Source organism: Lepidochelys olivacea (assembly GCF_965140295.1).
Source record: "Lepidochelys olivacea isolate rLepOli2 genome assembly, chromosome: 10".
NCBI classification, from domain to species: Eukaryota; Metazoa; Chordata; order Testudines; family Cheloniidae; genus Lepidochelys; species Lepidochelys olivacea.
In genome coordinates this window covers 14,830,055-14,850,606 of record NC_140420.1, presented here as the reverse complement: position 1 = coordinate 14,850,606, position 20,552 = coordinate 14,830,055, and the positions used below count along the sequence as shown (strand labels likewise).

General features: G+C 39.1%; 1 long non-coding RNA gene across 3 annotated transcripts in view; it reads left to right on the top strand.

Annotated features, from left to right (window-relative positions):
* LOC311527213 overlaps positions 1 to 20,552 on the top strand; it is a 229,963-nt gene that overhangs the window by 101,917 nt on the left and 107,494 nt on the right. Inside the window, exons 3-4 of one of the 3 annotated variants that reach the window (XR_014713283.1) lie at positions 10,991 to 11,062; positions 11,497 to 11,862. The exons of the other annotated variants lie outside the window; for them this stretch is intronic. This is a non-coding gene — a long non-coding RNA (uncharacterized lncRNA). Of the gene's footprint in view, positions 1 to 10,990; positions 11,063 to 11,496; positions 11,863 to 20,552 lie in introns of those variants that run through there. 3 annotated transcript variants of the gene reach the window in all.

Below are 20,552 nucleotides of genomic sequence, written 5' to 3'. Positions count from 1 at the left end.
AACCTGCTATACTCTGACATAAGATTTTTCTGTCCATGTAATATAATTCCTGGAAGTGTTACCTTCTGAAGTTAAGATTGTAAGCACATTGTAAGATTTCAGAGTAACAGCCGTGTTAGGCTGTATTCGCAAAAAGAAAAGGAGTACTTGTGGCACCTTAGAGACTAACCAATTTATTTGAGCATGAGCTTTCGTGAGCTACAGCTCACTTCATCAGATGCTGTCAAGGTTCCTCCCCCACTCTGAACTCTAGGGTACAGATGTGGGGACCTGCATGAAAAACCTCCTAAGCTTATCTTTACCAGCTTAGGTCAAAACTTCCCCAAGGTACAAAATATTCCACCCGTTGTCCTTGGACTGGCCGTTACCACCACCAAACTAATACTGGTTACTGGGGAAGAGCTGTTTGGACGCGTCTTTCCCCCCAAAATACTTCCCAAAACCTTGCACCCCACTTCCTGGACAAGGTTTGGTAAAAAGCCTCACCAATTTGCCTAGGTGACTACAGACCCAGACCCTTGGATCTTAAGAACAATGAACAATCCTCCCAACACTTGCACCCCCCCTTTCCTGGGAAATGTTGGATAAAAAGCCTCACCAATTTGCATAGGTGACCACAGACCCAAACCCTTGGATCTGAGAACAATGAAAAAGCATTCAGTTTCTTACAAGAAGACTTTTAATAAAAATAGAAGTAAATAGAAATGAAGAAATCCCCCCTGTAAAATCGGGATGGTAGATATCTTACAGGGTAATTAGATTCAAAAACATAGAGAACCCCTCTAGGCAAATCCTTAAGTTACAAAAAAGATACACAGACAGAAATAGTTATTCTATTCAGCACAATTCTTTTCTCAGCCATTTAAAGAAATCATAATCTAACACATACCTAGCTAGATTACTTACTAAAAGTTCTAAGACTCCATTCCTGGTCTATCCCCGACAAAGAAGACTACAGACAGACAGACAGACCCTTTGTTTCTCTCCCTCCTCCCAGCTTTTGAAAGTATCTTGTCTCCTCATTGGTCATTTTGGTCAGGTGCCAGCGAGGTTACCTTTAGCTTCTTAACCCTTTACAGGTGAGAGGAGCTTTCCCCTGGCCAGGAAGGATTTCAAAGGGGTTTACCCTTCCCTTTATATTTATGACAGATGCATACTGTGGAAAGTGTAGAAGATCTTTTTATACACACAAAGAATGAAAAAATACCTCCCCCCACCCCACTCTCCTGCTGGTAATAGCTTATCTAAAGTGATCACTCTCCTTACAATGTGTATGATAATCAAGTTGGGCCATTTCCAGCACAAATCCAGGTTTTCTCTCCTCCCCTTCCCCCCCTCCCCACACAAACCCACTCTCCTGTTGGCAATAGCCCATCTAAAGTGACCACCCTCCTTACAATCTGCATGATAATCAAGGTGGGCCATTTCCAGCACAAATCCAGGGTTTAACAAGAATGTCTGAGGGGGGTGGTAGGAATAAACAAGGGGAAATAGGTTACCTTGCATAATGACTTAGCCACTCCCAGTCTCTATTCAAGCCTAAATTAATTGTATCCAATTTGCAAATGAATTCCAATTCAGCAGTCTCTCGCTGGAGTCTGGATTTGAAGTTTTTTTCTTATAATATTGCAACTTTCATGTCTGTAATCGCGTGACCAGAGAGATTGAAGTGTTCTCCGACTGGTTTATGAATGTTAAAATTCTTGACAGCTGATTTGTGTCCATTTATTCTTTTACGTAGAGACTGTCCAGTTTGACCAATGTACATGGCAGAGGGGCATTGCTGGCACATGATGGCATATATCACATTGGTGGACGTGCAGGTGAACGAGCCTCTGATAGTGTGGCTGATGTTATTAGGCTCTGTGATGGTGTCCCCTGAATAGATATGTGGGCACAGTTGGCAATGGGCTTTGTTGCAAGGATAGGTTCCTGGGTTAGTGGTTCTGTTGTGTGGTATGTGGTTGTTGGTGAGTATTTGCTTCAGGTTGGGGGGGCTGTCTGTAGGCAAGTACTGGCCTATCTCCCAAGATTTGTGAGAGTGTTGGGTCATCCTTCAGGATAGGTTGTAGATCCTTAATAATGCGTTGGAGGGGTTTTAGTTGGGGGCTGAAAGTGACGGCTAGTGGCGTTCTGTTATTTTCTTTGTTAGGCCTGTCCTGTAGTAGGTGACTTCTGGGATTGTAAGCACTGAAGTTAAGATTTCAGGGAATAATGTCACGAACCTGGCATTTGCAGGTCAGTTTTACTCATGTTTCGGCAGGCTGCAGGATGTGTCTTTTAATATTTACCTGTACATGTGACTTCTCCAGTTAATGATAAAACAAAGTTGGCCCCTTCCCTTACCATACTGAAATGCATAGAAGGCATGAGCAGTGGCTAAGGGATGGCACTGTTCTGTCATGGTGCGCTTTAGTGTAGCAGGATTCCATCTGAGGTAAGACATTAATGTAAAAAGACTGAGTCCACAAACAAGGCTGCTTAACCACACTAATATCTCAGGCAAACTCCATTGCTGGCATGAGCAGATGAGACCCCCATTGACTTCAGTGGAGTTGCACCCTCTTAAAGTAGGGAATTCAGCCCATGATTTATAAAGCAAAAGTGAACCTCACCCACTCTTAATAGCAAAACATCTCTTTGAACAAATATCCTGAGTAAATAAGACTAGGCCTATGTTAGGATAAATTTGGCTCATAAGTTTAGAACTCATCCATCCTGTTACATCTGTCTATCACTCTGTCCTTTAAATTAAGATAAGATACAGTTATATAGAATATATATCGTTGTTTGGGTTATTTATCACTTCATAATCACATTCAAGTCACGATAGAAATATCGCTGTCCGTTGTAAAATGGCCTGACTTCCATAACTTCCTGATTTCAAAAAGGTCCATCCTCCCAGGAAAACTGAAATTGAAGAAGGAGAGCAGAATGGGGGTAAGGCTGAGATAAGATATTGGGCCTAATCGTGGTCTGCTGGAAATCAGTGCTCAGACTCCCAGTGACTTGCATGGAACCAGATTTTGATCTTTATTGTATAAGTGAGAGCAAGTTTTGTTGGGAGCTGCCCACCTTATAAAGCAGAGGAGGTTAAAAAGCACAGCAGTTGCTTAAACAGCTCTAAATAAAGCTAATGACAGAATGAACCAACTTTACACATACTTTGTGTCAACAAAGTAAGAGAAGTGAATTTATAAATATTACCTTAGTTGTCATAAGAAATTTGATTCCTTCCTCCTATTTCCTAAGCAATATTAAGGCAGGCATCGTGCATTTAAATCTTGAGATGCAACTGTAAAGAAGTGGGCATAATAAACAAGGCTGCAGGTTACAGCGCAATCACTGACTATAGATCACATCACTCATGCAGATACACATGTGAATTTTATATACAGGTAGGACAAAGGGCCATGTGCTATTAGCCTTACAGTTACTATCCCACTGTGCTCAGGATTGTAGTGTGTTGTACGAACGGTATAGGGAAGCTGTTAGTTGTACTGGTGCACACATTATACATGAATTATATATGAATTGGAGCTGTGTGAGCCTGGAAAGTGCATTATTCACTTCAGCTTCAAAATCACCATTAGACAGCTATATTTATCGTGCTTTTCCCTTAGGAGGAAAAGTACAATTTTTAAAATTAGTCTTTAGCAATAAGCCTGAAAGAAAAATGAAAATTTCGTGCTAATGCTTTGATGACGTAGAGGTATAGAAGGAATTCTAGAAAGCTGAGCAGTGACTAGCAAAAGAGGCTGAGAACATAAGGTCCTGCTGGAAGCCCCTATCAGACACAGAAAGAGAATAGAGCAGAGATCTTGACAAAGTAAGATTTTTTTCTCTTTTTTTTGGTACAAGTGTACTCCCTGCATATTGCTAGCCCTACCTAACTATACGTGCAAACTCGTAGTAGTGTCTGGGAGGTAAAACGCACATTCCTTTGGATTACCTTCAATGTTCAGTTTCTGTAGGAACAGAAATATGCTGATTGCCTGGGAATTTCATAAGTCACATGAAAAGGCTGGTATTTCTGGCCAGACAGAATTAAGGAGTACCAGACGTCTCTTGAGAAATCCTCCTTTTCTGTGATTTCCAGCCAAGTACTACAGACTATGTTTTGAAGAACGAGTCTGTTCCTGCTCCTTCCCAAACCACTGGGAAATAGCTGGGAAATAGCTGTCCACTGATTTTTAATCCAACCCAGGGCCAAAACTATGGGGAGGAATGATTTTTGAATCTGGACTCCTCCCAAATTTAAAAGTGCTTGTATTTGATATTATGGCGTTACAAAAATGAAAAGGAATGGATTGTTTTACCTATTAGATGAAGAAACTTAATTGTGTTTAGGAAGATTAGTGCAGTACTATAGTTCCTACAAAATAAATATGTTGAACAGAAACACACTGAATTACTAGGGAGACCTAGACACCTAACATAACCTAGCACTTATGTCTTTTTAGAAAGGATCAGATCAACTCATTGGTTCCACTAAATTTTGTAATCTAATGTCTAATAATTTATTATCTCCTATGTTCAACTTTCTGCTTTAAGAACGGGTATGGGTAGGACTGGTGTTAAGACACGATAGTGAAAAATTGTTACTCATTAGTTCAGTCTGTATTCTTTCTCCTGTTCTCACTTTTGAGATATGTAACTTTTTCACCTTTCTCATCTTTTGGGGGTTTGGAGGGTGTTTTCTTTAGGAAAAAGTGGTTTTTTTAATATTTGTAAAGCTAATCTGTATTAACGACCCCATGTTACAATCTTATTGAAGTCAAGACAGTTGAAGTTTTAACCTGTTAGTTGATGGAGGGAAACCATGTGGTCATATATCTTCGCAGTTATATATTTGAAAACGGTAAGATTTACCTTGTGAACACACAACTACAATTTCCATGGCTTTTCTAGGATCGCAACATCAGACAGTTTAAAAGTAAACCATTTTTCCTCGTAAAGATAAGGCCTTATTGAGGGTTTCCCATTGTTTCAATCTTTGCTTCTCTAGAAGTTTTGAGTTATGTAACCTCCCAATTATTTTCAACTCCTTTTTCCCCTTTTCCTTTTCCCATCTCTGAAGCGTCTTCCCTATCTCTCTTTGAATTTTTTCTTCCTTATTTTTTTATTCATGCTGATTTTTTTTTAAAGGGACCATGCTGTCATCCACCAAAAATATTAAGCTGATTTCCAAAAGTGGAAGAGGCGAAACCTTAATTTATTATTAGGCAATAAAATATATTGGACCAAACACCTGCTGGATAAAACCATTCATGTCTACATGTCTCTCCAACTGTAAATGTGAAATCTCTTTTGGTTTCATAATGTGTAACTAATGGATTAAGGGGTATTTCAACACTGGGCCTAGAGCAAGGAGAAAATGTCCCCTGGAGATTCAATTTTCTTGCTATAAATATGTAAAAGGAACCTTCCCCCAGTAATGCAAATTTTCAAAGAGAATGTTTTCCCAACAATGACAGATACCTCTAGGGCCTCAACAGTTGCCTGTGACTCTTAACGTTCACAAATCAAAGCAGAAAGGTTTCAGTCATTCTCAGGAATGAATGTAATTAGTGAACGAGCTGGAGGGGAACATTTTTATTTTCACTTGTGATCTACTGTGCAGTATCTGGCATTGAGTTTGATATAATCATACAAACCAATTGAGAAAAGTATTTGCTCTTATGAAGTTTTTCCTTAGAATGTGATGAGTTGTGAATGACGGGATTGCACCTGCTGTTGAAATAAATCATCCTAAATAAGAATTTGATCCTTATATAATCTGCTAGATTTAATGTGGGCAATGAATTTAGGGTTGCATATGCCTACTTTATACAAGAAGAAGCAAACATTTCATTTCAAAACCCCTTATCCCAATATTAGAAGCTTTTTCTAGCAAGAAGCCAAATATTAAGTTCATGGTCTTTTGAAATTTTTGAGGGTCTGAATACACCATCTCTATTTCCCCTGGGAGCTGTAACTTCTATGTAATGACATAGGATAGTATTCAGAGTAACAGCCGTGTTAGTCTGTATTCGCAAAAAGAAAAGGAGTACATGTGGCACCTTAGAGACTAACCAATTTATTTGAGCATGAGCTTTCGTGAGCTACAGCTCACTTCATTGGATGCATTCCACGGTATGCATCCGATGAAGTGAGCTGTAGCTCACGAAAGCTCATGCTCAAATAAATTGGTTAGTCTCTAAGGTGCCACAATTACTCCTTTTCTTATAGGATAGTATGTGTTTCTAATACTTGGACTAGTTTGTCCTGTATTACTTAGTATAGAATAGGAGGGTCAATGGGAACAATCCTATCCTTACAAAATATAGAAAATGCTCATAAAAAGAGCATATATAACTATGGATATGCATGTATATCTTCCATTAATGTTAATGGTAGTAGCTACATGGTAGCTGTATGTGTGTGCATTAAACAGGAAAACATAACCTAAGGAAGTAATCAGATTTGCCATGTCTTAAAGTCTTTAGGGCTGTCTTATTTGGATCTACACTGATGTATGTAGTTTCATCTTCCTCTTGTCAAAATGCCAACTCAGTAAGAAGGTTATTAAATAATAAGGTTTAAATGTGTCCCCTGGAATTTCTTTCTTCTACACAGATTTAAAATACAGCAGAGGCCCAGGTCACCTAAAAGTTCTTAATTTAAAGCCTGGGCCTTATAAAGTAAACATGGCCAGAGGTGTGTACAGTTGTGTGTGGCTAAATAATGAATGTGCAAATGCAGCTCAACATTCACACATGCACCCGGTTCGTTAGCTGCACACAAAATCACCGTGCATAGACAAAGAATATTTCTACATATAGCTTAGGCTGTATGCGTGCAAATGTATGTACCTTTGTTTAAACATCTGACCCAATAAGATGTTTCTTACATCTATGGGCAGGACAGAGCAGAGCATCCTTTTTATAGGCGGCACTCCATTTACTGCTGTAGCAGAGAGCTTGGTGATATGTTTCCACTTTTCTGAGAAGTATGGATCATCTGTGACTGTCCCAATATGCCTATTTCCCTCCCATCTCTGGGTATGGGCATTGGTGGACCTTAGTTCTTCCTGTCTACTATCATAATGGTATTAAGAATACTTAATAATTGATTTTCCTTCCAGGGCTGTTATAGTACATAAAATGCTAGTTTGTGCCTTATAGCCACAAGATTTAGCATTATCTCATTAGGATAACCTTCTACAGTATAAGTTTAGCTCTGTCCCTTGTTAGGGGCTGGTATGGTAGACACAATGTAGCCTAGATTTTTTTCGGTAGCAGAATGGCCATTTTGAATGAGCCCTTTTTGGTAGAGAATGATGAAAAAGCATTGTACCATACGCTGGTGTAGTGTTTAAAGCAAGATACGAGGAGTATCTTTGTAAGTATCATTCTTGAGTTATGAGCCTAAATCTATCCTTAATTTGTTATGTGACTTTGGACAGTTCAGATATAGACTCAAGGCCAGATCCTCAGCTGGTGTGATGCTGTTCAAAGGAGCTATACTAATTTACATCTGGCCTTCAGTTTGCCCAGCTCTGAAATGGATAGAAAAAGATCACCTTGTGTCCAACGCTGTTTTATTAAAAAAATCGTTTAAAGATGTTGTAGAGGTGGGGAGTTCACTGATGTAGCAAAGATGTGGAAGCATCTGAGGGTCTTCATCAGAGATATTCACTGTGACACTTTTGTCATTTTCCAGCTTTATATATTATTTTGAATCAAGCTATAACTGTCTTGAATAAATGCTGCCTTCCGATTACATTTACTGAATTTCAGCAAAAATTAGTTGTTGTTTAAGGAAAGAATATTTACTGTCTCATGCCTATCTGAAAATTAAATCCAGCTGGGTATGAACTGAAGGCCAGGCAGTGAAAAATTGTAATTCTTCAGTAAAAATGAGATAAAAACAAAATACAAACTAACACACACATTGAATTGAAAAAAAAGTCTGTCATAATCTACACTGCTGTCTTCTCTGGCAAGTAATGAAGGGGAATTGTACCACATACGAAGCCCCATCTGATTTCCAGCAGCCAGAATTGGATTTGCTTGCTCATGTCAGTTAGCACCTTACTCCATAAATAGTCCCATTGAAATAACTGGGGAAGGTATCAGAATCTGGCTCCTAGAACCAAATTCTACCCTGGAATGCAGTGAGGGAATGAAATTTTGCAATGGTCTGGGCCCAAGGTAAAAAGTTGTTTCTCTACCCTGATTGTTCCACCTAATGGTGGAAAGTGAAAAGAATTGTCCCGGACAACCCCCCGAAGACTACTTAGGTACTGTCTCTGAATTGAACAAAGGGGTGTAATAAATAAATAAATAAAAAATCACTCACAAGAATATTTTGGGCACAATGGGACAAATTTGGCTTCCTAATCAGTGGGGTTGCATAGGATGCAAGTCAGGAAGGAGTTTGTGCCAGTGTCTAAATGATCAGAGACCATCCATTAGGACATAACAAAACACACAATAGTCAAATCAAAATAAAGAATCATGTTTTCCCCCTGTTTTGACCACAGGGATGTTACTTTTCAATTACTGCTGCCCCAGGCTTTGACCCATGGTTTAGACTTCATGACTTCAATGTATACATCTCCGTTTAACATCATGTATTACTGAAATCCTTGGGAACTGCAGGTGTGCATCTGAGTTCAGAATTTGGCTCTTAGTTTAGAGACTCTAAGATGAATTATTTGCTTCTATTCATCAAACAATTTTCTATATCTGGAATGCCAACTCAGTCATTGCTTCTCCAGTGTTTGCACCATTAATTTGCTGAGCAGAGCTATGGTATGCTTTGAAATATATTATGCCATTATTTCTGATTTAGACAGATTTACGAATGTGTCCTAAAGCAACTTTGAATTTTCCTGGAAAGTTTCTATGTAAATATATATTGTTAATTTATGGGGCAATGAGTTTATGGCCTAGGAATACCATACTTAGGAAAGTTTTAAACTTTTATTGCTCCATTAAGAAACCTTATGTGGCAGCGTACTCAGAAATGCATGACTTTATTACTCAATTGAGAGGCTGCTGAGTTCACAGCTCATTCAATGAGAGCTCAAAACACAAGTTACATTGGCCCCAATTCAGGGAAGCATCCCTTTTCAGGATAGCACTTAAACAGGTACTTAAGTCCTGTTGACTTCAATTGGATTTAAGCATGTGCTTGAGTGCTTTCCTGAATTGTGGCCTATGTCTTCTTCTGCTGGTGTATTTATCAAGCACAGTTCCATAGATTTGCCCAGAGAATGAAACCTGGAGGCCATGGACCTGATCTTATAAGGTGCTGAGGAATGGGACCTCTCAGGTGGGCTTAAGCACCTTAAGCATTGGACCCTACAGGAGAACATGCATGTATAGCAAACATCTTATCGTGGTGGCTTTAATTTTAGAGATACTCATCATTCAGATTCAAATCTAAGTTCAATGGCAAAAGACATCCCTGAGGATAACCACAAATTTGTTAGTCTCTAAAGTGCCACAAGGAGTCCGTGGTTTTTTTTTTTTTGCTGATACAGACAAACACAGCTACCACTGAAACCTGACACAATTAGCCACAATCCCCTATCAACCTTGAGGTCCTTTGGGCAATGTGAAGGCTAAAGGGTACAGGTAGAATCACTTTTAGGAAAGGCAAGAGAAATTCCGCATTGAGATTCTTCTACAATTATTAAAAGTAGAAAGTAGAAAGTCAATGAATGGAGTAACAGGGTGTTAACTTACATGGTGCTATTGCTAGGTAATACATTTCACCTGTGACAGTCGTAGCCAACTCCCTGACTGGAAAATCCTGTCTACTCCAAATTGGTTTCACATCCAGTCTTGACAGGGCTAATGGAATGAATTGTTATAGAATTTACTGAAGAAGTCATGGGAAAAAAATATGTCCTTAATATTGCTGGACACTGATAGTCACCCTTAGGTTGGTACATGCACTTCCTATGAAAAAATAAAAAAGCTTATCAAGAAAAATAAAATGCAGATAATCTTGATTACTGTTTATTATGTGAATTACATACTGGATTGTTATCAGCTAATAGTTTATTATTTGTTAAGCACAAATTATGTGAATAGGCAAGATTTATGCAGATGTATTTTAGAAAAAATTTATCAACTGAAATTATTTTCATATTCATAAGATTAAGATGCAGATACAATAATTATGCACATATTGTCTGTCAGGAAAAATTACCGTGCCACACTTATGATTCCATTTCTAAATAGTTTATAAAGGGTTATTAAATTATTAATAAATGGTTAATCAACTGTTACAGGCAGGGGAGTAATTTCAGAAACATTCTGGGGGGAGGGCAAAGTTGTGTCAGCATATAGGACATATGGAGTTATGTTATTTCCTGCAAAGTCAGGGACTGGGGCAAAAAGCAGAAGACATAATGGAGCATATAGACTTTGAAACAGTTGGGAGGGGCAGAGTCAACTTCTCCTCTTGCCAAATAGGAACTGACGCCCCTTACTAAAGGTTGTCATACGATCCAATATTTCAGTAGTTTATTTCTAACTGTAGTTTCTACCCATCCATTATATCGTTTATAGAAGTGCTTATAACAGTGCTACTCATGCCTGCAACATGCATATAACATATATAAATGACTTGTTAGTCTTTTATAAACCATTTATAAGGGGAACCGTAATATAAAGTGTGACCTTACTGTGGATAAGACCTGTGGGTGAGATGTCCAAAGTCAGGTAAGAATTTCTAATGGGAATTGGAAATCCAAATATCCTTTGTATCTTTAACAACCTAACCCTAAATATACACCCTTGTACATATACAAGGATTATCTATGTGTGAGATAGGACTACACATCATTCATTACACAGGCTGGACCACAGCCAGACTGCAAATATACACAAATATCAGTCAAAGTCTTGGATGATTTTTCGAGGCACCAGTTTAATTAAAAGTAAAGTTAAATTCTGGAACCAAGTTGCTTTTTCTTTTCATATCTTCCTAGAAAAATGTTTGCATCTGAGCCTGCAAAGCAGGAGATTTTCTGCCTGGATTGCATTGGGAGTGTTAACTAAAGGTAAAACTTCTCCAAAAATGAACCCCTTCAAACCCTATGGATTAGCTACATGATTAAACCATTGGAAATGCTAATCTTTACAAACCTATGTGATCCACCTATGAATCTGTGATTTCAGTGGAAGAAATCCCATTGAAAATCAATGGGATTTGTGCTCCCAAGTCACCTGAACACTTTTTAACATCCCACCATCTGTGTGCTAGTTTGCACATCTCTAATACTGTATTGATGCTGTATTTTCTAGTGTGTGAGGGTGTAATTCTGACAACATGGCAGACACCAAAACTGCAGTCATTGTGTGTGAAACAGCCCAGTTAGACATGTAACTGATCATTTGTATGCAGATTTTCATGCATCATTGATGTAATAATTATGCATAAAATAGCACACAAAAGAACCCTTATTCTGGAGCATGAATTTTTCTTATCATTTAGGTCCCTTTGAACTCTGTGAAATGTGCCGCCTCTCTTCTATCTGTTGATAAATAGTTAACCCGTATTCAAGGAAGAAGATTAAAACATCAGAGTACACAGTATAATTACGATCTGCCTGGGACAATTGTAACGTGAGCTCCGGACATCTACTGGAATGATTGTTATGGATGGCTCTTTAATATGCATTAAAGTGGAGCAATTATTACAAGCACCCCAGAGACGTATGATACAGTGCACACATGTTCACCTCTGAGAGCACAGAACACACCTCACAGTTAAACTGTTTAATAAAACAGTGCTTCATAATAAAATTACAAAAGAGATTTGTGAGAAACTAAAAAACATTAGCTAAAGAATATGCATCTGGCTGTGGGAAAAGAAGCCCTAGAATTAGCATCAGGGTTTGTCTTCTTAAATGTTACCTACTTCAAATGATCTTAGGAACTCTGTATTGGTAGTATTATCAGATTTTTTTTTCTTGGAAAATAATTTAGCATTCCCCTCGGGTCACTTTACTGAATAAATGCTCTTTTGATTGTATTAACTTCTTATTTTGTTTGTTAAATGCATGTTTATATATTGTTAACTATTTTTTTAAATAGCTAACATTACATACGAATAATTGAGAAATATTTGTCTCTCCCCTTTCCCCTTGACAGTCAGAGAAAGGTATGCATTGAAGCACTGGTAGGAAGTGGTCCTATCATAGCATAGCCCCTCACAATAGGCCCTCATTGGGCCATGTCTCTAGGTTCCTATACAGTTTTGTTCACTCATTATTCAGACAAGATCCCACTACATTCTGAATAAGGACGACTTGATATGGGTGAAGGATGAGAGGAATAATTCTTCTGCTTTTTTATTTCTTTGTTTCTCTTCTCACCCAAGATAGCAAATAAAATGTTTCTTCACGTTTCATCTTAAAACTGTCTTCATTTGAAAACTGTTTATGCCTGGAGTGGAGACATATCCCTCCATAGTCTAAGTCAAATAAGTGGAATGGGAAAATAAATGAAATAGCAGTAGTTAATGTGACTCAATTCTCCACCCATTTAAATAACTATATGGGATAATTTGCTTTTGCAAAATGCTGTGCACCCTCATCTCAGCATCTTTCAGGACGCAACCTTCGGTGAATTTTAGTGGTTCTGATCGTTACCTGCTTGAAATCTTGTAAACATAAATCCTCTATGAGTTATAGCACAAGCAATTTCCCTCCCCATTCTGCCCATAGCCAGTTTTTTGCTACATTCCTCGCCATCTTTATCCCTTTTGTGGAGTATCCTCCTGCTCACAATTTATTCAAACTGACTTTCCCTAAAGCAATAACACAAATAATGCTGCTCATAATTTCAACATTTTGAAATAATTGTAAATGAAATCTAAGTACCAGCTAGTCCTTGAAATCTAATTACAGGAATTCACTTGAGACATGTGAATGTCTCTGAATTTGTAAAGGATGGAAAGGGAATGGAAAAATGACAAATAACAAAGACCTGAGTTTGCTGGAAACAGAGATGTGGAATTTGCCCTTTGCCCTCTGCCATGTTTCCCATATCCCAACATAAAAGTGACACAAATAGATCTGGGATATCAACTACAGCAGCAGAAAGTGTATTAGTGTTTCATCGCTATTTTGTTACATACATATAAATAGAGACTATTTATGTTTATGTGACAATTAACTTTTCAATTTTTACTACTGGAAAAAATTCTGGTTTTTGCAGCCGCTAACACTGAGATGTTCAAAATCCTTCATTACTGACTTACCTGTGCTCGCACTGAAGCCAATGTTAAAACTCCCATTGATTTCTGTGGGAGAAGTTAGGCCAACACTGAGCACTGCTGAAAATCCTGCCTATGTAGTACAGTTACCGACTGGTATAAAAATGAAGATAGAATAGCATTTACTTTTTAAAGCACCTTTCACAGTGAAGGTAGTCAGTGGCTTACATGTTAATTAACTAAACATTGACACTGCATTTGCTTGCAGGACAATGCTGGGCCAGATCTTTGGCCCTATCAGACTCCTTTGTACTGATCATTAAATCTGGCATCAATGACTGGTCAGTGTTCAAGCATAGGAAGACAGAGAGCCAAGACAGTGCAACATTCAGGCTTTATTCCTTCCTCCAAATAGAGTCCTCTCTTATTAAGCTCTTCCTGAAATTAGAGTTCTTTCTCTTCCTAGACATTACCCTGCAAATAAACATATTATATTATAATGCCCTCTCTTGAGAAGCTATCTAACAAAATATTTAGAGATTCCCCTCATATAGGTGGCTATGCCATGCCCTGACAGTCTCCATCTTGCAGTGCATGTCAGGGCATGTTTTGTGGGATAGGTGGTGTGATAAGAGAACACTGTACTCTGGCAATCTCTGGCTGCTACATGGCCCTGTGGGAGCTGTTACAGGTGTCTGTAAATTTGAGTACCCCTAAGGCTTCAGTAACTTATGGCAGGAGCCAAACTGGTCTCTGCTAGCAGCCTCCTGGATTGGGCAAGCACAGAGGTCATTTTCTCCCGTTCCCTCAAAACTTGTGCATAGTGCATCTAAGCTGGACCTGTGGATCAGGGCTGCTAGAAGCACTTTATTCGCAGCATATGGCTTGTGTCCATGTGTCTTTATTTGTTGTGCAATTGTATTAAGCAGCAGGACAAATGCAGGGGTAGTTTGGTTTTGACCAAAAACAAAGAGGCATTTCAGTACAAGAAGCAAGTGCTGTAGGAGACCACTTAATACTGCTGCTTAATGGGATCTTGGAGACAAATTCTAGGAAGCAAAAAAAGACAAGAACACAAGCCCGCTCTCCATTAAAACATTGCACGAAGGTGAGTGAAGCATAAACTAAATGTTGCGGTGTTCCTCTTGTTGTCCACATACATGTTTATTTGAGAAGTGTGAAGAAAAATGAGATGAGAGTTACAACATTCCTGAACTACCGTGGAATGGGTGCCTGTTTATGCATAAGGCTATAAATCAGTGTGACAGTTCCAAAATATTTCAGCCTGTGTCTTTGTGGGGCTACGCTGTATGACCAGAACTGGTTGCATATATCGGAGCACCTGTGTGTATTCAGCTATTTCAGGAGCGCTTTAACTGGTGCATGTCTGAATCAGCAAAAGTTGCAGTACTGGGCATGATTGTGCTTTTTCCTGATCTGCCTCTTATTTGGATATGGTAGCATATGGTCTACACTAAAAAGTTAGGTTTACCCAGGTACGTCACTGAGGGGTCTGAAAAATCCACGCCATTGAGTGACACAATTAAGCCAACCCATCCCCGGTGTAGTCGGTTGCTAGATAGATGGAAGAATTCTTCTGTCAACCTAGCTACCACCTCCTGGGGAGGTAGATTACCTGCGCCAATGGAAGAACCCCTCCTGTGAGCATCAGTAGCATCTACGCTGAAGCACTGGTGCAGTGCGGCAGCTGTGCCATTGTGGTGTTTCAAGTGTAGACAAGCCCTGAGTCTACTCTTCCTCTGCCAGTAGACTATACTGCTAACCACCAGTATTGTGCACAGTAGAATTGCTTTTATAGGGCTTAACCGGCCTTTTGGACAAATAGTGCACTTCCAGGGGCTACTGTTGTTTGTTACCAGCACTCTTAAATTTTCAGCTGTGGCTCAACTCTAAGAGCGAAGCAGATCTGACTATCTTGACTTGCCCAAGATGAAATCTCTCGTGGGGGATATGATTTCCACAAGACCCTCAAACTGAAATAAAATATTTACAGCTAATGTGATCTCAGAGGCTCATTCTCAATCAAAATACTTAAGACTTTTCTTGACCATGAAAAGGGATTGTACAAGTAGCTGTCAATGAATGTAATTGAAATGTTACGATGTGCTCTTTATGTGGTATCTATTCTTGAAAGATGAGATTCATGCATATTTTATACCAAAGAGGAGAATGAAAATGATACTGCAATTCGTCTGTTTAGGATGCACCAGTTGATTATCAGTGAAACCTAAATGGAATCTAAGCTTGAACTATAATTGCTTTAAGTCTTCTGAATAGAAATTGCTTTTAAAATGTTGATGTGACTTAGACGGAAAGGTCTGTGGTGTTTGGCAAGAAATCTCTTGCTTTTATTGTCCATTATTACCCAGTATTATAAATGTGTATGATATGTGATCTTCCAGATTACAGCAGAATATAGATGTGCATCACTGGTGAAAGGAAACATCTGCCAACTCAGAACACACGTTTGTATTGGAAAGAAAAGAGAATGTTAAGGGAATTAACAACTTTGCGGTAGTTGTTGCTGCTGCTGACTTATTTGTAGTATAATAGCGCTTCCAGACCCACGCAACATTGGGGCCCCATTGTGTTAGGTGCTGTACAAACACATGCTGAGAGACAACAAGCTCAAAGAGTGAAAGATACCATACAATTTAAATGGAGAATAATGGAATTGTATCTGTGTGTATGTATATACACAAATCCTAGCCCTCAAGATACATCTATCAGCAACTGCATAGTCTCATTGTGATGCAGTGCTTCCTAGTACATAGTGCCCTGGACTGGGCACTGTCACTGGCCTGCTGGGTGACCTTAAACAAGTTATGTCAGGCCCAATTTTTTTAGGTATTTAGGGGCCTAAAGATGCAAATAGGTGCCTGATGGGATTTTTCAAAAGCACTTAGGTGCCAACTTGCATCTTTAGGCACCTTAAAATTTTTTTTAAATCTGGTACTTAGGCCTTGCAGTGCTGAGTGAAACAATGCCTAAAATACCTTGCAAAATCTGGGCTTTCACCACCCTGGGCCTCAGTGTCCCCATCTATAAAATGGGGATAATGGTACTGATCTCCTTTGTAAAGTGCTTTGAGATCTAATGATGAAAAGCTCTGTATAAGAAGTAGGTATTACTGTTGTTGTTTATTGATCTAACCCTTGACTATCACCTTCTAGAGCACCAAAGTGTGTCACCATCCCTGGTGATATCATCTCTTAGCTGAATTTTGGAGATCAGACGAGATGATTTCAATGGTCCCTCCTGGCCTTACCCTGATTCTGTAAGGTCCTGAGAGTCTCCAGCTCCTATTGTACTCTCTGGGTACCATTTTGATGGGAGCTGAAGATGCACAATACCTTCAGAACTTTAGGGTGAAACAATCCATGTCCTGATACCACTTCCCCTGAGCCTTAGGAGGAGAGGAACCCTCTTCCTTATTTAAATGCCAACTGTGTATCTTTGAAATATTATTTTAATTTTTGTTACCTACAGTTCTCAATTGTTGTGGGGAGCAAAATCCCTGCTTTGGCAACAGGTTCCCAGTGTTTGCTGCCACCTTGCTTTTGTATGGTGGGGTGGCTTTCATATCTGCTCCATAGTGGTTTTCATAGCCTCCCATGATGAAACACTGACTATACAGTTTGTTCCTTAAAAGCACTGGCTCATTTCCTAAAGCAGCAATTTCTCTAAAAAGGAACTTTCTGCCCTGTACAGCATTTATTTTTTAATTAGTTGAGCTAATATGCAATTAATGTTTATAATGCAATTCTGTCTGGGGCTCTCTAGTAGCTTATTGAGTGAAGTTTTAGAAGTTGCATTTCCTATAGCATTTTATCAATGTGAGCAAAATATTGTGTCTGGTTGGCAGAATACAGGTGTCTTGGCTGTATGTATAAGTGATGTGCAGGGCAGGGAATATAGGACAAATTGATTGTGCGTTAATGAGAATGCTGCAGTATAGCCAAGTTACTCCTGCTTAGTAGCAAGGGATACTAAAGGCTTTCTGGGTGCGATAAGCTTATCTTTTAAACCCATGTCTCCTCTGCCCCTTTCTCACTTGTGTGTAAGGGAATGGGTGCACAAGGAATATGGGACTTGCTACTGATCTCTGCTTTGGACTACACTTGAGCCCACAAGCAGTCTCCACTTGAACCTGAGGTTTTGCACCACTGCTGGTGAAGCTTCTGCTCTAACAGGACTAACAAGATCAATGCTTTTGAGAGCATATAGTACTTCCATGTGTATTAAGTGAGGGCAATCATACACAATAGCTTTCTGATTGTACAATTAAGATGAACATTCTGGAGACTGATGTGGTGCAGTGTTCACAGAACCAGTCCACGATGGCAGCTAGAGTAAAATCTAGACGGATGTAGGTCACCATGGAAGTGAATTGTGTGTAGCCTTGATTTAGTCCACAATGAAACAAACGTACAGCTTAGGATGCGGGGGTTCTTTTTTCATACTTAACTCTTTGGGAACCCCCTTATTTAAGTGAAAGTATTATTCAGAACATCAAGTGTTTCAGGGAGGGGTGGAAAGGCCATGACAAGACAAGCACATCTGAAGGACCAGCATGTAGGGTATTCACGATTAACGTACAATACTCAGACAGTCCTCTGAAAGGAGAATAGTTTAAAAAAAAATCCCATGCACTGACCCAGCCTTAAATTAAATTACTTTTAAAATTTGAGTAGCAATTTTTCTGAATACACCAATAAGAACTCAGCTGAGGGCACTTATGTAAGTGATTGATTATGGGCTTGAAGCCTTCAGATATGTATGTGGAAAGAAAGCCTCCTTTTCATGTAATTCTATAAGACATGGCATGTACTCAGTTCTCAAGATAAAGTTTACATGCTCTGTTCATTGAAAGACTGACTGGACTTGTGCATCAGAGAGAAATTTTGGGGAGGAGCAGGTGATTCAGTAAAGATGGTTTAGCCAGAGACAAGAAAAAACTTATTTTAAAAATAAAAGAGGGACTGGCGATCTGCAGTGTTTCTTTCAATATGCTCTGATCCTAGTGTATTTCCTTTCAGGAACGGTATCCAAAATGACTTATAACTTGCTAAGCTTCAGAAAGAAGAGTAAAAACAAATAAGGTATGTTACATTCCAAATGAAGGCTGTAGAACATCAGATACATGTTGCCATAGCAATGCGGTACCTAGGGCATGAAGAAGTGGAATAGTAAGAAGCCAGCAGGGTCATTAACATCATCAGCAGGCTCAGTGGAGCACAGCTCTGTGGTAGATAAAATGGCTTCATACTTCTCTTCAAACAGCAGCCGTGGGAATAAAGCATAACAACAGAGAAGATGGTAAGAATACAATGATGGGAAGGAAAAGAGAGGCAAATGAGACTGATTCTGGCCCCTAATACTGACTGCTCTTTTGTATCTCTCTGATGCTATCAAGTGCCTGTAAAGCTCCTATAAAGTATAGCCAAGGATTCCCCCTCCAAGGGGGAATCCCTGCTTAGCAGAGGGCTACCTCTCCAAGGCGTGTCAAGTGTTGCCTAAGGGTGCGGGCATAGCCAGAGCTCTGAGGCTGCTCTTATTCTGCAGATGAAACAGTCCCCCCCAATCCTGGTCTCCTGCCACCATGCTGACAAGTGCAGAGTGGCTTTGTCCTCAAGATTCAACCCAGGTTTTTGTTTTTTTTGGGGGGGGGGGGAGTGAGGAGAGAGTGTTTCTTGTGGGTATATATAAAGGTGCAGTGCTGGGTTCTAAATTAGATAGAACAGCAGGGAAAGACAATAAACAATGGGAGTGGGAGACAATAAAGATGATATAAACAGAGACAATTTCACACATTATAGGAATGAGGAGACTGCAATTTTTAATATTACATATTATAGGTGCTGAGCAAATGTGTCGTGGGCAGATTTTGATCTAGCTATATGAGTAATTCTGCAATAACTCCAGTGAAGTAAAATCCATTTCACCCACAGTCTTCCCTGAATCAGTGGAAATGCATGTTTTATTTCTGGTTTTGTTCACACTAGTGCCTTTTCCTGGGTGTCCAGAACACAAGTGTGTTATGGGAAACTGATTTCATTTTAGTCAATGCTGCAAAGTCATCCTTGGTGCAACTCCAGTGAAGTCAGTGGCTTTACAGCAATATAACTAAGACAAGACTATGAGCCAAAGAGATTGTTTAAATGAATCATGCAAATAATTATCAATACAAACAAGTCCAGAAGTTCAGCTAAGTCCATTGAATTCAATATACCTATGCTAATTCACACTAGCTCATGGTGAATATTTCACATGGAACAAGTTTAACAGTTATGCATGTTTTAGTGATTTAGAAATATTGGTCAGTTTGTGATGAGATGAGATTTTTTTTTTAAAGTATCAAATGGTTTTAGCAATGGTGAAGTGACCTTAAGATTCCTTGTAATGAAGTAGTGAATATTTTTTTACAAGGTTACTAGGGTGTTTTTAATTAAAAAGACAAGGTTTGGAGCTGTAACTTGCTGATAAAATTGATGTAGCTGATTTAAATAGGAGTTGTAATGAAATAAATCAGAAATCATTAACTGCTGAATCCAAGAGATGAAGCTGATAAAGGGGTTTTTGGACAAACTATGATGGAACAGTCCAGGTCTTGGACAATGATTACAAAGCAACCCACTTCTTTAGGAAAACAGTAAAGGGTTTACAATGATATGCCAAGAAACCATACACAAAGCATAAGACATTGTCGTATGTATTCTTCCTTCTGTAAGTTCCAACATAGGCAAGATGTTGCTCCAGGTGCTAGTTTCCCATGTTTATTTGGCACTACTTGATGACATAACTCAGATATGAGAAGAGTTAGGGCCTACGAGGTGGAGAAAGAATCCCATGTTTTCAGGAGGTCTGTTTCTTTCTACAACTCTTGCATGTGATTGAAGTTCAATATGTTGAACTTTAAACACTTTCTACTGACGATGCTGCTATACAGTTTCAGATCAGTTACTTATTGATATGCACGAGAATCACTCTCTCCTACAATATTAATTAGTTTACATTTGTCATGAGGACTTTACAAAGGGTCATCGGTGATAACGGAAGCTAGTGATCCAAAACATACAGATTAGAGCAAGGAAGAACAGCAGGTGAATGCATGGGGCCAGAATCTCAGCTAGCCCAAAGAGTAAAGATGCATTGAGTTCATTAATACCACTAAATATAACATCCCTTGAGCTGATCCAGGATTTAGTAATGACGTAGTATGTGTATACATCTAGGTTCAAATGTTCAACGCTACCTAAGAGAATTGAATATTAATTTTTAATGGGAATGGGAAATACAAAGCCCTTAAG